This window comes from Perognathus longimembris, chromosome 14, assembly GCF_023159225.1.
Source record: "Perognathus longimembris pacificus isolate PPM17 chromosome 14, ASM2315922v1, whole genome shotgun sequence".
Classification (NCBI taxonomy): Eukaryota; Metazoa; Chordata; class Mammalia; order Rodentia; family Heteromyidae; genus Perognathus; species Perognathus longimembris.
Window position 1 is genome coordinate 20,195,041 of NC_063174.1, and position 10,769 is coordinate 20,205,809.

The 10,769-nt window shown below is 42.6% G+C and overlaps 1 pseudogene across 1 annotated transcript; it reads right to left on the reverse strand.

The window, feature by feature from the left end:
- Window positions 1-7,129: 7,129 nt before the first annotated feature.
- Window positions 7,130-7,771, reverse strand: LOC125363260 (annotated as a pseudogene). Its single transcript, XR_007213200.1, has one exon. The product of XR_007213200.1 is annotated as a ninjurin-1-like (transcript).
- Window positions 7,772-10,769: the final 2,998 nt, after the last annotated feature.

The window sequence follows — 10,769 nt, forward strand, 5'->3', positions numbered from 1 at the left end:
ATGTACCACAATTTCTTGATCCATTCATCTACTGAGGGGCATCTGGATTGGTTCCATATTTCAGCAATAGTAAATTGTGCTGTGATTAACATAATTGTGCTGGTAGCTTTAGTATGGTCTTGTTTGTAATCCTTTGGGTAAATGCCCAAAAGGAGGGTTGCTGGGTCATAGGGGAGCTCTATGTTTAGCCTTTTGAGGAACTTCCATACTGCTTTCCAGAGTGGTTGAACAAGTTTACATTCCCACCAACAGTGTAGTAGGGTTCCCTTTGGCCACATCCCCACCAGTATCTGTTGTTATTGGTTTTCTTGATAATGGCCATTCTAAGTGGGGTGAAATGTTTTTTGTTTTTTTTTTGTTTTTTTTTTTTTTGGCCAGTCCTGGGCCTTGGACTCCGGGCCTGAGCACTGTCCCTGGCTTCTTCCCGCTCAAGGCTAGCACTCCGCCACTTGAGCCACAGCGCCACTTCTGGCCGTTTTCTGTATATGTCGTGCTGGGGAATCGAACCTAGGGCCTCGTGTATCCGAGGCAGGCACTCTTGCCACTAGGCTATATCCCCAGCCCTGAAATGTTGTTTTGATTTGCATTTCATTTATAGCCAGTGATATTGAGCACTGCTTCATGTGCCTCCTGGCCATTCTCATTTCTTCTTCAGAGAAGCTTCTCTTTAAGTCTTTAGCCCATTTATTAAGGGGGCAGTTGTTTCTTTAAGGATTTGTTTTGGGGGAACTTAATTTTTTGAGTTCTGTGGGTACCCGTAAATGCAGAGCCATAAAGTTGGCCTTAGAGAACTGGAAGGCCATTCTTTGCTGAGGGCAGCCTTAGCAAGACCTGTTTCACTTAGCATTACAATGGCCACAGTTTCCACCCTAAAGATAACAGGGAGCATCACAGGACCTTGGAGCTGGTAGGTGCCCTATGGAATTTGGTTGTTTACTTATCACCTTCTCCTCTTGTTTAAAGGAAGTCACCAGTCCTAGGATTGTTCCCCCAAAACTGGTACCCTTATCTCTTTGAAATAGTCCCTTTGAAGTAGTCTCTTTGATGTAGTGACCTTTCTGCATGTACTTGTTTGATAATGAATAAAAACCCTATCTAAGGGACCCTCAGTATCTGTTGCTAGAGTGAGGCAGCAGTTCCCCCTGGTACCCCGAAACTAGTTCCATCATTGCTTTGCTCCAGGCCTTGCTCCAGGCTGGACAAGGCGCTTGGGGTGGTTTGCAACAGAGTTCTACATATATTTTAGATGTGAGGCCCTTGTCTGTTGTATGGTCAATGAGCATCTGCACAGCAAAGGGCTTAGCTTGCAAGATAAATAGAAAGCCCTCAACTCTGTATTCTTAACTAGCCTGATTAAAAGCATATGAGCATATTTCCTTTGCTTTAAACCTTACACACTTTCATAAGCTACAATAGCTAGAAAAATAAGTAAAACAAAATAAAAAGGAAAGAGTTTTTCTCTCCCTTTGACCTTGTTTATTTGCCCAGCTGATTGGCACACTCCGGGACAGTAATCTTAACAAGGATATCTTAAGAAAGACACTGGAGGAGGGCTGGGGATATAGCCTAGTGGCAAGAGTGCCTGCCTCGGATACACGAGGCCCTAGGTTCGATTCCCCAGCACCATATATACAGAAAACGGCCAGAAGCGGCGCTGTGGCTCAAGTGGCAGAGTGCTAGCCTTGAGCGGGAAGAAGCCAGGGACAGTGCTCAGGCCCTGAGTCCAAGGCCCAGGACTGGCCAAAAAAAAAAAAAAAAAAAAAAAAAGACACTGGAGGAAAGAGAACATTTGAGAATGACTCCTCTGGGCACAAAATGTGTTTTAAAATGCTTATCTCAAGGATAGACACCTGTCTTGAAGGAATTGTGTGGCAGAATTCATCATTTGCTTGAAGGGATGTCCAGGCACCAGTGATCTACATTTAACTAGCAGGCCAATCTTGACATCTTAATAAGAATTTCACTTTGCCAAAGTTTTGGATCAGCTCAAGTAACTTGGGAGTAGTCTATGGAGTTCTTTAAATACAAGATCATGTCATCTGAAAAGAGAGAGAGTCTTGCTTCATCTTTCCCTATTAGGATCCCTTTTATATTTGCATCTTGCCTTATTACTCTAGCTAGGAATTTTAATACTATACTGAAGAGAAGTGGAGAGAGCAGACATCCTTGTCTTGTTCTAGAACTCTAAGATATAGAAATAAGCAGTTTATCATTGTTGTTGTTATTTTTAATGTACTATGTGAATTTTTTCCTTTTGTTCCCTTCCCTATCTTCCCTATGGTTTAGCCTCTGTTGCCAGTGTATTTTATTTTGATACCCTGGGTATTCTATGTATGTTTATCAGAACTAGGGAAGGGAAGGGGAACATTAAAATTGTGAGACAATGGGTAAAAGGTGAACCAATGCAACAGTAATGCTTGCAAGAAAATACGTTGTAACCTAACTGGACAACTTTATTGGGGGGGGGGGGATTGGAGAGAATGGAAGGTGGAAGAAAAAATGAAGGAGGAGATATCAAGTTTGACAAGAAATGTACTCACTACTTCACACATACATTAACTATAACCCCTCTGTACATCACCTTGACAATAATTTTTTAAACGAGGAATTTCAGAATGTACCAGTGGTCAGAACAAAGGGGAACAGCTATTTTAAGGGGAATTTGAGCCAGCCCCAGTCTACTTTTTCACCATAAATGTCCCTGTTGTTAGCACATCCATTGCACCTAGTATCACAGTGCCCACAGACACATCTGGGTTGTGTTCTATGGCTTTCCTTTGTTTGAGTCCTGAAAATGAATTTTCTTGCCATCTATTTTAATATGTCCTCAAATTCTTTGTGCAACCACATTATGAACTTGGTACCCAGAGTGTCTGTCCTTGTCAAAAGACAACCTTTCTACAGCATCACTAAGCACTGGATACTCATATTATAATGGAGGTTAAGGGAGAAGAGACTCCTGGAAAGGAGTAGGGTGGGGGATGAGTGACCCAAGGAACAGATTGTAGCACATCTCTCTGACGTGCTATTTCAATGTCTTGGGCCTCATCTGTTTCATTCCAGTATTGGCCCCAGGGATCGAACTCCACATAGACAGCTACTAACTTCATGCTGATCCAGTCTGACAACATGTCACCTCATGCCTGAATTAAATCCCTGTCTCTCCTCTCCCTTTGATATTTATTCAAGACCAAGTGAGACAGGAGCAGTGGATAAATTATTCCCTTTTGAAGTCGGAAATCAGAAAGTGAGACAGAAATATATTTTCAAGGGATTTACTGAAAAAAAAATATTCCCAATAGAAAGAGAATGCAGCAAGCGGGTTAGGAGAGAGAAAGGAGCCAAGCAAGGAATCTAGCTCGGCAAGAGAGCAAGATCCATCTTGTAAAGTACTCTGGAGCATGAATTGAGACAAAGGAACAGACTTTTGAACTTCCTGTCAAATCCACCATTGGTTATAGGCTACCCTTACAACTAGGAAATTAACTCTGGTACAGGCGATTTGGGAGTAATTCCCCCAGAGAATAGTGCAATAATATGATCCTTGGAATCCTTGGTGAGAATAGGTGTACAGTCCTAATAAAGAGAATCTGAATGGTTTCTATAGCATCCTTTCTCTGATAGAAAACTTGGATAATCTGTTAATGGGCTGTTCAAGACAGCTCTGGGATTTAAGCAACCTTTTGCAATTAGTAGTAGCCAGATCGGCGGTACTTTTTGTATTAACTCTTCCTCTTCTATTTTAGCTCCTTTGTCCTTGACTTCTATTTCCTGAGAGTGCAATCTTTAACAAAAGGCTATCATAAATAATAGAATAGAAACTTTCTACCCTGGGTTCTGGGTTCTTAAGGACTATAACTAAAAACCTTGTGCAAAAAGGAACCAAGGCACCCAAGACCTGAGGGATACACAATGGCTGGAGATATTGCCAGGATGGTGGGGTAGATAAAAGACCTATATAAACTGAATTCTTCTGTGTGTGGGTCTTGGGGCCTAGCAAAGGTGGCAATCTATCATAATACATATGCAGTGTTTTGCTATTTTAAAAAACGTTGTTCTGCAAAGTCCCATATCCAAGCAAAACTTGGTCAAAGATTTTGGGAGTCAGAAATATTTCAGAATGTAAAATATTTTAAGGTTTACCTTCTGATGAAAATCTGTGAGTTTATAGGCAATAAAATTAATTTCTTTGGGGTAAAGAGTCTAAAGCAATTGTTATAGAAAGTCACACAGCTAAACCTCATAACATGTTATGGAAAATTCATGCAGATAAACTTCATTTCATCTTGCATGAGAAAAATTCAAGAAAGACACAAAATACAATGAAAATGACAGAAAAGTTTCGTGCAGCAAAGGTGAGATATACTGCAAAGGAGCAGGGGGCTCACACAAGGCTCCAGAGCACCAGCGCTTTGATTGGCTGGAAATTTATTCAAGTCCATGTTAGGTTGTGGAAAACTCGGATGGACAACTTGATGGACAGATGGAGTTTAAGTACCATATTTTTCACCTACACATGCACCTCACAGAGATTAAATACTCTCAAACCCAGATCACAAGTAGTGAAAGGCCAACATGACTGTAGGGTCATGGTGCTTGCCTTCTGTACATGTGCAGTAGGTGAATGACTCTGATGCATGAAACCCCTGTCTTTCAGGATTTGAAATCTTAATGTCACCTTTGTTTCATCCTTTTGGTGGGACAAAGATGGTGACCTTAGTTATTTCTTTGAAGTTCCAGAAAGGCTATCTTGTGGGTGGGTCCAGTCTTATCAGGGACCTTGGTAATGATGTCTGTTGCCATGGCAACCAGGGACCTTATGCTTGCTGCCTGTTTCACAACTATATGTTGTTCGGCAACTGGGAAAAATTGATTCTTTTTTTACTTTCTATATGGTTTCTTCTCAGAGGAGTCTGAAGGCTTACTTGGTAGGAAAGCAGAGACCTCTAATCAGCTGTGGAAATTACTGGTTTAAGTCACACTTTCAACAGACAGCATGGATGTTTGCTATTTGCTATGTGGTCTTCTGAAATATTCTTAATTTTTGAAGTATCAATTACTTTTATATAGTACAGAGAAACAAAATTTTTCCAAAAGTTCTATCTGAATTGTTTCTCTAATAGAATGTTATATAGGTTATTATACCTAGGCAACTGATTTTCTTCACATCTATGCACAATCAGTAAATGCACCTTTATCAAAAGCCTCCTTTATCTTTTTCCCTCAGGTAGTGAATATTGAACTCAGGGCCCTGTGTTTGCTAGTCAAGTGAGCTGTCATTTAAGCCACATTCCCAGTCCTTTTGCTTTTAGTTTTTCTTCACCTTAAAAACTTTTCCCAGGCTCACCTCAAACCTTGACCCTACTAGCTCTCTTTCATGACTTTTTTTTTTTTTACTTTTCACAGATCACTTTATGGTGCATGCCATCACAAAAGCAAGAACATCAAGTGAGACTCTATTTTCTATATTTATCAGCATCTCTTTTCATCCATTCCCCCACCTTTGTTTTTCTCGAAGGTTTTTGTTTTGTTTTCCTTTTTGAGATGCATTCTATGTTGTCCAGGCTGGCCTCTAACTCTTGAGTTCAAGTAATCCTCTTGCCTTTTTCTAGGACAACAGGGACATACACCTTGTCAAGGTTTTTCCCTTGGAATGTTTCAAAACATTCAGTTTCACCCATCATGACATCTGCTCATCCACCACTTTAGGAACCTGACAAGTCAGCTGCACTTATGACCATCTTAAGGCCTTGGGTTTTAAAAGTCACTCCAGGCTCACTGCTCAGATGGGTGAGAGAGAGATGGGCAGGGAAGTGGGGATCTTGAGAGAAGCTCTTGTCTCTCATCCTGTGTCTTGGGAAGGCTGCTTGGAGGAGAGGGCAGAGACCAGTGGCAGATGCCCAGAAACCTTATTTGGAAGGGACCAGGTGTGGGCACCACATAGCAGAGTGCAGAATTGCCTCTGCAAGAGGGAATGCATGAAGAGGCAAGGGCAGGAAATGCCATTGGGAGATCAAGGTGGGTAGCAAGATCTGTGGCCCAGGGACAAGTTGGCCTGGGAGTTGGTTTCTGATGGGCATAGAGCCCTTCTAGGTGGCTCTATGTCCAGGACACACTCCTGGGTTTTCTCCTACACCCAAGAATGCTCTGCTGAGCACCAATGTAGGACAAAAGTACTGAACATCAATGTAGGCCAAATAATAAACAGACTTGAAGTAGAGATGCATCCAGGGTCTAGGATAATGCAGACCCATGTGGAACAGTAAGCATTGGAACTCTGCAAGGAGTGAACAGCAGGCCATTGCACATGTGAGTGAGGGCATGAGTGGCAACTGGAGACAAGGACATATCTCTTACCAGGCTCATGATGCACCCTCCTCTTCCCAAGCTCCCTGGGAGGAGAAGAGTCAGAGTCTAGCACCAGAATTCTGAAACCACAAAAGTTAACAAATGCTTTAGGTAGCCTTATGGCACAAGCCACTCCTCTGGAGTCTCTCAGATCCCAGCCTCTTTGCCTCCAAATCTCACCCTGAGAGATGTTGGAATGTGAGAGCCTGTTTAGCTCAACAGTCCCAGGAAAGGCATCCCTAACTGGAAGCACCTGCTGATGGTCCTGCAGGGAGGGAAAAGTGATGCAGGGAGGCATGTGAGCTTTATTGTCATTCCTGATTAGAAAAGTAGAGGCCTGGACCCCTAGGAGGGGCTTCAGGCTCTGCCTGATCACTGCTGCTGGATGGTGTGGGCAGGGCCTGAGGCCCACCTGAGCATGGCTGCCTCTTGGTGAACACCAAGCCCAGGTGCTGAAGCAGAAGCCAGAGACTGATGGTCATTTCTAGCTATCCAGTATCCAGTGGCAGAAGCAGTGCAGCAGTCACCAGAGTGATCTGGGCAGGCCTCCCGGGATGCTGGTGCTTCCGCAAAGGGAGAAGCATGTTCTAGTCTTTCTGGAATATCCTGAGACAAAGACCAGAGCAAACCCCTGATCTGGCCCATCCAGGTGAGATGTGTGTCATTTGGTGGGATGTGACCCTTTTCTGGGTACTAGTCTCTAGGTCTGTCCAGTTTTGACCTTCGGGTCTCACATCTGGCCCCCACATGCCATGTGGGGCCCTCCCCTGCTCAGCCATAGTCGGCAGGTCCCAGGACATGGCCCAGCAAAAGCCAGTTTGGGCTTTGGCCATTTCCAGAAGTACTGCACATGGAGTTGGGATGCCTTCAGGACTTGCAGTTTCTGGTGGCTGGGCTGTGGGACAGGTGGCATTCAAGGTTCTGGGTTCTCTCTTACCGGGATGCCACATTAATTATAGTCTTCTGGACCCCGAAAGCTGTGATGAAGATGTTGATCACCACGATGATGAATACCAGGCCCGTGGTTGCTCAGGAAGTCCAGCTTCGCATGTTTGGCTAGATTGTTTAGGTCATACTTGAGGAGGAAGATGAGCAGCACACCCACGCCGATCTGCAGCACCAGGGAGACGGAGATGAGGACCACTGGGGGCACGAAGAAGGCAAAGGCAGGACCCTGCTCCACCACGGCCTTCAGCTGGGACGCACTGGCCATCAACAGGGCAATGTCCAGCATGCTCTCGGACACACTCTTCTTGTTGCCATAATGGTTCAAGTTGATGGGCCCCAGGGGGGAGGCGAGGCCGTGGAGGAGCTGGGCGAACCTGGGTGCAGCTCGCCATTGAGCTCGCACTCCTCGGTGGCCCAGTCCATGATGTGGCCTCCCAGGCCACCTGGCTCCTGACCTAAGTGCACCCGCGCCTCCGCAGCCCTGTCCCCAGCTGTGCGCCCCCTCATGACACATACGGTCATTTTAAACACAAACGGTGATTGGGTTAAATAAGAAAAATTGATTTCATACTCTAAAACATTATGTAGTGGCATAAAACCACTGAGTAATTCTTAGGGATTAATGGATCAAGGGAGAAGGTGGCTTCTAAGACACAGGGCCATTTGTTTGATTTCTCTTTATTGCTTGGACTGCCATCCCCCACTGTTTGCCAGACCCTATGGATACAGGAGATCCTAAGCAATCCTCCAAAGCAATCACACTATGCACATTCATACAACTCACCAATCTGAATTTCCCAAATATCACTAAATTTTTAATCTTCTTCCATTAGCTACTTTTATAGCAGGGGTCTTACTGCATTGTATTTGTCTATATATTATTTATATCCACAGCTATTTCCTAAACGGCATTAAGATAGCTTAAAATATTAAAATATGAGCTGGGCACCAGTGCCTCACTTCTGTAATCCTAGCCACTCAGGAGGCTGAGCTCTGAGGATCATGGTTCAAAGCCAGGCCTGGCAGGAAAGTCTGTGAGACTCTTATCTCCAAGAAATCACAGAAAAAGTGTAAAGTGGTGCTGTTACTCAAGTGATAGAATACCAACCCTGAGAAAAAGAGGCTCAGAGAAAGCACCCAGGCTCAGAGTACAAGCCCCAGGACTGGCAAAAAAAAAATTAAAATTAAAATATGGTACACAAAATAAAAATGAGTTACTAAACAAGACACAATCTTCAGTTTCAAACTCACAAAGAACAAAAGGTCATGTTATATGGTTTTAATTACTTGATGGATTCAATAGATTAGACAAAGTTTATCTGTAGCAGTGACTGCGAAGTATCTATTATCCTCTTTGGGGAGAATAATAGAGTACTAACTGAACCACAGCTAGGGACTGCATGTTATGGCTTCCCTTCTATGAGGAACAGACATGTAGCTCAAGTACCACCATGAGAATGTGAGTAGAACCGATGTGCACAATTCCTGTACCTCCTACTTAAGAGGAGAAATTGTTTGGTCCTGACCATCACTGTTTCCCCTTTCTCCTAGATAGCAAGGGAATAACCAGAGTGATCTCAGAAACCACAAATTAAAATGGTGGAGCTTTTGTTGACCTGGATCCCTAATGGACTCCAAGAAACAGTGAAGGTAGATTTTTCTCTTGGAAAATTATGGGTGCTTAACTTGATACCCCCTCAGGTCATCCAAATACCTCAAAAAGTTAATCCATAGGAGGTATCTTTGAGTTAAATCAAGTATCTAGCTCTTCTTTAAAAAGGCTATTAAATATCAGGAAGAATGAAGTCTGAGGTTACAGCTGGCATTTGGGATAAGTTTGCTTTAAAAATTGGGAACATGCTGTCAAGATTTATGATGCATTTTATCTGCTAACTGGAGTCGTGTGAGAACACACCAGCACCAAGGTTACCTGCCCCAGTGGCATGTCACTACTTCCTACTAATGCTAAGGGAGCACTCGTTGAACTTCCAAGGGCCAGAGTGTCCAGGGATCAGGATATCAGTGCAGTATGGTCCTGGATAAATTTAAAAATTAGTCAAGCTGCCTATTTCCTTCTCTCACCTACCACGTCCTCTGACCCCAAACATACACACATACCCCAAAGCAATCCTCAGCCTAGAGCTGAATCCTGGCTCCTCACAGACTTTCTCTTACATTAGCACTATACTACTCAATTCCCTATCTCCTATCATGAGCATGGTCACATGCTCTATGTCCTTAGAGCTTCACTGTAAATGTTTGTTAATTGGATTGTCTGATAACAAAAAAGTGCATATAAAACTGTGTGACTACAAATCCTTCTTCATATTTTCCTCTGCCAGATACACTATTGAAAATGTAATGCCAAATCACACACATACACACACAGATGCTAATATACAACCAATACTTGGAACTTAGATCATATTTATAGGGTAGAAGTTTTAATTCAGAGAGATGAGGGAAAGTAGAAAAGCCAGACAACTGTTATTTTTGGTGTCAGGGTCCCACTGGGACATTTTCTAGTTACATAGTGATGTCCAAGAAGACATAGTCTGTCCATTTCCTTCCATCTTACTGAGGTCATGGGTGGCACCGAATGCTCTAAGGAAACCTATTGAAAGCTTTTGACATTCTATAAAAATGTTAAAACAAAATCCCCTTTGTTTAACCATTTTTCTTAACAAAATACTTGTCTTCTACTTTCCTTCTTAGAGTCTGGTAACTAATCGTAGTACTTTGGATCTTGTATTCTTCCCCTAAACTATGTATCAATAATTGGATATATATTAGCTAAACTACATAGATCCTATATATTAACTGTGAAAACTAAAATAAAATATTCTGTGGATAAAAAGGGAGCAAGTTATCCTTGAATACCTGTGACCTGTTTTAAAATGAGGGCTACTGTATTGTTTAATCCTGGAACACAATGGAAAATAAATGCTAACTAGAGTATATGTCTGCAAAGGACAGAGTAGTCAATCACCCTCCACAAACCCTCTTAATATACATAATGTATTGGGATCTTAATACCCACAACACCCTGTCATGTACGTTCATCTTGCTTTTCATAGAGAAAATAGTTGAAAGAATAATGATGACTCTTTCTTAGTCTCCAAGATTCACACAGACAGAATTTCTTTTTCTTAATTTAATTTTATTGTCAAGGTGTTGTACAGAGGGGTTGCAGTTACATACATAAGATAATGAGTACATTTCTTGTTGAACAGCATTACCTTCTCCATCAATTTTCTTCCACTTTCCCTTCTCCCAATCCTCCTCCCCAAGTTGTTCATTTCCAACATAGTGTCTTATGAATATCGCTGTTGTATTGGTTTGCTCTTTGTCCTTTGTCTCATCATTTCGTTGTTCCCCTTCTCATCCCCAATTCAGATAAACATATATACAAGACATAGGGTACCAAAATCAAATACAGTGACAACAGGGGGAAAAAATGAAAGAAAAAATAA